Source organism: Trachymyrmex septentrionalis, unplaced genomic scaffold (assembly GCF_001594115.1).
Source record: "Trachymyrmex septentrionalis isolate Tsep2-gDNA-1 unplaced genomic scaffold, Tsep1.0 scaffold69, whole genome shotgun sequence".
NCBI lineage: Eukaryota > Metazoa > Arthropoda > Insecta > Hymenoptera > Formicidae > Trachymyrmex > Trachymyrmex septentrionalis.
The window spans coordinates 2,671,419-2,677,533 of record NW_017305873.1 but is presented as its reverse complement, the minus strand read 5'-3'; positions in this window follow the sequence as shown (position 1 = coordinate 2,677,533).

Here is a 6,115-nt window from a genome sequence, read left to right as displayed (position 1 = left end):
AGTTCTAGTACAGTCTCATGCAGAAATAAAAAACAGGAAGGGTTTGATGTCTCAAAACATGTTATTAAGACTGCACGAGCTTTTTCTCATATAGAAAAGAAAATTCCATACAACTGGATTGTACAATTGCGTTGCGTTTTTTTATGGAGGAATCTATTCCTCTTGATGTGATGAAAGTTAACTTTTCTCGACTAAGACCGAAATATAACAATCAATTCATCTTGCAATATTCGTCTTCTTTCACTGGAAAACTGACGAAACATTTGCGCGCGCTGATCGATTTCCATCGCATTATTTGAAAAATAATACAAATAAGTGTGTAAAAGGAGCCTTATGTCCATTTCTACAGAAATAAGTTAAATCAAGATTAAAGTTAATCTGTTTGTAGAATTAAGTGTTATTCGGTCAAAGCGGAGGTGCCTAATAATATTTCTTGCATGAATTTTTACATAGATTTTCCAGTTCAAGCAAATTGCGTGCCGATTATTTGTCGGTCTTAAAACACAATCATAAACTGAAGCTAGAATTGTAATAAGGTTAACTCGGATAAAATGGGCACGGAAAAGATGGCCGTTGGCTTTCAGAATGGCTATAAAAATGCTTTATTTAGCAATTATTTGAGAAATTACAGCTTATGGTCATAGTACCCAAGCTTACCTTGTCATGAATTAAATTGATGTACAATTTAATAATGATGATTATTATTAATAATATAATCTTATAATGTGTGATATTATAACAATATTATTAATAATAATAATAATTATTAATTATTAATTTAAAATAATAAGTATTTTATTTTTACTTAAAATAAATCTTTATATTTCATTTTTTTTAGAGTTCCAGAATTCTTAGCAGTTACAGAATTTTCTTATTAAAAGTGCAATATTTATCGTATACAATTAATTAGTACGTTTTTTGTCATTGAATTATTAAGGAGCCGGTCTCCATTCCGTTAGATTAATACAAGATGAACGTGAGCATTCACACATTGCATATGCATGCGTAACGTGATAAATTGGTACGGAATGTTTACGTAAAGCGAGAATCGATTTTCGTCGCGCGTGTCATGTGTCACACGGCGTCGGAAGAGGTTGCCGCGAGTCCGGGGTAATGATGAAACGTGCAGAATCCGGCGTGAATAGCGTCGATAATTGTAGTGTCAAAGGTTTCCGAATTGGCCACGGCGAGTTGTCGCTCTCCGTCCTTTTCTCGCGCCGCGCCGCAAAGATGAATCGGAGGAAAGAAACGTAAAGCGCACGCTCTCCGAGAGTCTGAATACTGCCTCTCTCGGCTGAACTCTCGACCTTTGACGTGGTGGCAAAGCACAGGGGGGACCCTAGCCGTCTCACGTGACTCGGCGATTCCGTTGTCTCCTTGACTGAACCCTGGGACCGAGAGAAAAGCCCGATCTATACATATCCTTGCCTTGATCAGCGATCGGAAGCGATAGGACCGCCGCGATCCTAGTAGTCGGGATTATGGGCGTAGCCAGGAAGGACAAGGAAGACTTCTAATTCTTAAAGAAGAACAGAAGTAATTAAAAGCTCTTAAACAGATTATGTTTCATGAGTAATCATAAGAAATTAATTTTAGAAAAGAAGGCAGAAAGTTCTAAAAAGATTTCCTGAGAATCTAAGATTAGTGTTCTAAATTTAAGTTTTTTCAGTTTACAATTAAAAACAATAAAGTAAATTAATAAATAAAACAATATGATTGGAAAGAGAGACCGTTTATATTAAAACTTTAAAGTACGAAGCGCCTACCTGTCCGAGTGTTAAGATGTTGAACTACTATATAATATACACTCATTTAAATTGAATTAATTTTCAGAAATACTAATTGCGTGCCGATAAGATTATCGGACATTCACACAATCAATTTGAAACAAATAATCCCCCCAAAAATTTCCCAAATCTTAAAAAACTGTAATAAACTTATTGCGAAAAATATTGCCTCGGCCGGGAGTCGAAGGAACCCGGATCTCTTGCATTCCGTGCGAGTGTCCAGACGCGCGTGTATAAATATGATTATATTAAATAATGAGTATATATTATATAGTAGTTCAACATCTTAACACTCGGACCGGCGCTTCGTACTTTAAAGTTTTAATACAAACGGTCTCGTTTTCCAATCATATTGTTTTATTTATTAATTTACTTTATTTTTTTTAATTGTAAACTAAAAAAACTTAAATTTAAAACACTAGTCTTATGCAAGAGATCCGGGTTCCACTCCCGGCCGAGGTAATATTTTTCGCAATAAGTTTATTACAGTTTTTTAAGATTTGGGAAATTTTTGGGGGGATTATTTGTTTCAGATTGTGTGAATGTCCGATAATCTTATCGGCACGCAATTAGTATTTCTGAAAATTAATTCAATTTAAATGAGTATACATTATACTCGTATAGTTCAACATCTTAACACTCAGACGGTAGATGCTTCGTACTTGAAAGTTTTAATAAAATATATGTGTGATTTTATGATTTATCTATCAGTAATTCATTAAATATAGTATAAAATAAAACAAATCTGACAGTCCATATCATCGATTATCCCTCCCCCCGGTTAAAAAATCTGAAATTTAATTTTACTGCCTTCCTAAAAGTATTCTGGTTACGCCTATGGTCAAGATACATCTAAAGACGCACTTTGAAATCAATAAAAATTAAAAAAATATTGTTGCACTAAAAAATCTCTTGCACTTGCAAAAGAGATACCTTGAAATTTAAGTTCCACTACTTGACGTGTATCTTGCAGCATGTTTTACAGGTTGATCGCCCAGACTACTCTCACTGTCAAAGGAAAAAACCGCGATGATACGCCGAATCGGATAATCCGATTTTTCGAGCGAAAAACGTTTTCGTTGTGTCGAAAGCGTTCCCGTTTCTATATTTCAACAAAATTGTTACTTTGTAGCTGCGTATCTTTGTATACAAGAAACACAGTTGCGTGTCGTTTTCGAAGTCGAGCGAACGATCCGCAAAGATCACAGTGATCTTCAGCGGATCGCACGCGCAAGAATACGAACGGATTGTACATATGTAACCATCCTGGTTCCCAAGGCGGCATAATGCCGTACAATGCCGTACATAATACACGTATATACATCTTTAAGGGCAACACTAAGCTGTACGACGACTAAAGTCTACTTGTATATAGGTATACATATATATACTTGCGATATAAGATAACTACGCCTCTATCTCTTGTAATATAAGCTGTATATTTCGTATCACGAGCTATTGTTATCGTTATTTATGTTTCGATTCCATACTTCGACGTGGAGTGAGCGCGAAGTGAGCGCCTTGAACGCGACACGTTTTTGACTGAAAGGATTTACAGTACTTCGATAAATCGTTTTTCCACATAGCACCGATCTCTAAAGGACATTCTAAAGACATCCATAGGATATCTTCCTAAGGACGCTTTCAGAGTGTCTTTTGTGAATAAAGTATGTTATGTAGATTAAAGAATCGATGATTTTGACATTCGATTCACATTTAAGTTGAGCCTAGCGAAAAGTTGAGGAATTGTTAAGGATCTCAGAGCGACACTTCGCGCGTTCTCTGCGAGCACCTAAAGGATTATTATCGCCGCGGCGATTAGTGTTAGTGTAGAGCGTTACATTGTTAATGCTTGTGTTGTGAGAAACGCGTACACCTATTGCTGTGCAAGCTGCTCCCTTGTAAATAACCCCTAATAAACTTCTTGTACCGAATATATCCGAGCCGCCGTTCCGAATATTCTCCCCTAGCCATCGTCCATTTCTGTTATCTTCCACTCATTCCTAAAATTGTCTCGTTTAAATTACTTAAGAGCTTTGGAAAGATAACAGACTTAATCGTATTTTTATCATCTCCGTTCGTAAGAATTTCATCCTGAATGATCCGTGGGGGAAGGTACTGAAGCATATACATCATCGTTATCATATAATTAACTCATAAATAACACGAAAACATTTCCTTCTCTCTCTTGTAGATTATTTATCGCTGGCTTGCAGATATTATCCTACGGACAAATCGCTCGAGTATCTACTCTCTCATCCTTGGCGTGGGTAAGCCTGATGTGATCGAGGTAAGGAACTATTATTCGCAGTTGATCCTGTCCGAGCTGGCGTGTACACGCTTAGGCAAATGTTGTCGGTTCTGTATGGTTAACTGGCTACAGGATGCCCCGTTTAAAGGCATCATCACGCGATCCTTAAGCCGGTCGTGCGATTAGGGGATGAAGGAGTCACCATTTGTTGGAAATGCAAGCCAGCGAGACTGACTGATTACACACGCGGTCACGAGATCGCTCTCACGTTGTCGTCCTTACATTGGGCATTTTTTTCAGTGTACGTAACGTCATTTATCGCAATGAAGAATTAATTCTTTCTTTTTAATCATATGTTTTCAAATTCTGTAATGAACATTTTTATCGAATTGTTTAAATAAAGAATTTTTACACTGAAAAAAAATTTCCTAAATCTAAGTTATATTTTCTCGAATAGTAATACTAAATAAACATTTCCTTATTGCAGATAAATATATTTATTAAATGTAAACATACATTATTTAATTTAAATATTGCTTTCTTTTTTTTGAATAAATATTTATTTGCATTAAAGAAATGTTTACTTATTGTTAATACTATTCAAGAAAATATTACTTAAATTTAAGAATTTTTTTCAGTGGGCAAACAAAAATCTAATATACAAGTATTTTAATATATGTAAAACTAAAACTATCATGTTCTGAAGTTAATTATAACGGAATTTTTTATTATTAATTTATAATATATATAAACTGGAAAACAGATTGAAATATACAAAAATTATCGTAAAATTACATATTGGCCGGAAACTTTTATCTGCCATTATATGTCGTCGAGTGTTTTCTTAGCAAATTTCAACTGATTTTATATCACTTTTATTCTTTACAAACATCATAATATATATTTATTTCACCTTCTATCCATTAAATCACGAATGTATATGAAAGCTGTAACTTCGCCACGTCGACAATTGAAATAATTAATTAGTATACTAAACTGGGATCAAATTTATCGTTCGCGTAGCTATTGGCTTTATTAATTCGTCGAGCGATCATCATGTCGTAAAGTGGGCAGAATGAATACATTTCCATCGTTATGGCCATATCGGACGGGCATTAGGACATGAATAGACGTGCGGCCGACGGTCCCGACCGATCCATCCTTCGGTCGTAAATCACGCATCGCGTTCGGCACGAAAGGGCGACGGGATCCGGTATTAGCAGCGGCGCCGAGAGGAGTGACACGGTGAGAGCGTTACGACGAAAAAGGGAAAAAGCGGCGCGTAACGTCTCGTCGTAAACATCGAGGATGTCCGGCCGCTTGATTAGGTCTCTCCTCTCTCGTCCTGTCGCCGTAAAGCACGCGATTGCGATCGCGCCTTCGGTAAAAAGACCGAGAACGAAAGCACATGAATCTGCCTCTGCTCATTAAAGTGGAGCACATTTTGCAAGCCGACTCCTGATGGGAATATAATTTACGAAAAATTTATCACGGACGCCAGATGTCTATAAAGACATTTTAATCATTAGACTATCCCTCATGCGGTTTTTGGATTTTCTTCAATTTTGAGACTTAGGTATGACTTGATGTGCTATATTACATTATATTATATATTATATTTTAATAAATGTTATAGTAAACATTAAAACAATTAAAAAGTATATTATAATATAATGTTATATTAAATTATATATTACATTATACTGTTAAATGCTTTTATAGTGTCAAATTATATCCAATTTGAGTTATTTTTAATCACTTCTATAGATCGCTATTGCTTCTATTTAATATAACATTAATTTAACTAATAATAATGGAGTTAAACAATTTAAATCAAGAAATGCATTAAACTTGACACAACAGTTATTATTTATTAAGTGCATACATTAATATAAACTTTGTTTACTTTGTTTTACTTCAAAACTAAGCGATTTAACTACAGAAATGGAATTACATACGTGGGACACATATGAAAGTTAAAATATTAAAATGTTATTTAATTCAAGGGATTGGATTATCATTGCTCCTCTTTGATATTTAACAACATATTATATTATAATATTGTATATTAAATTAT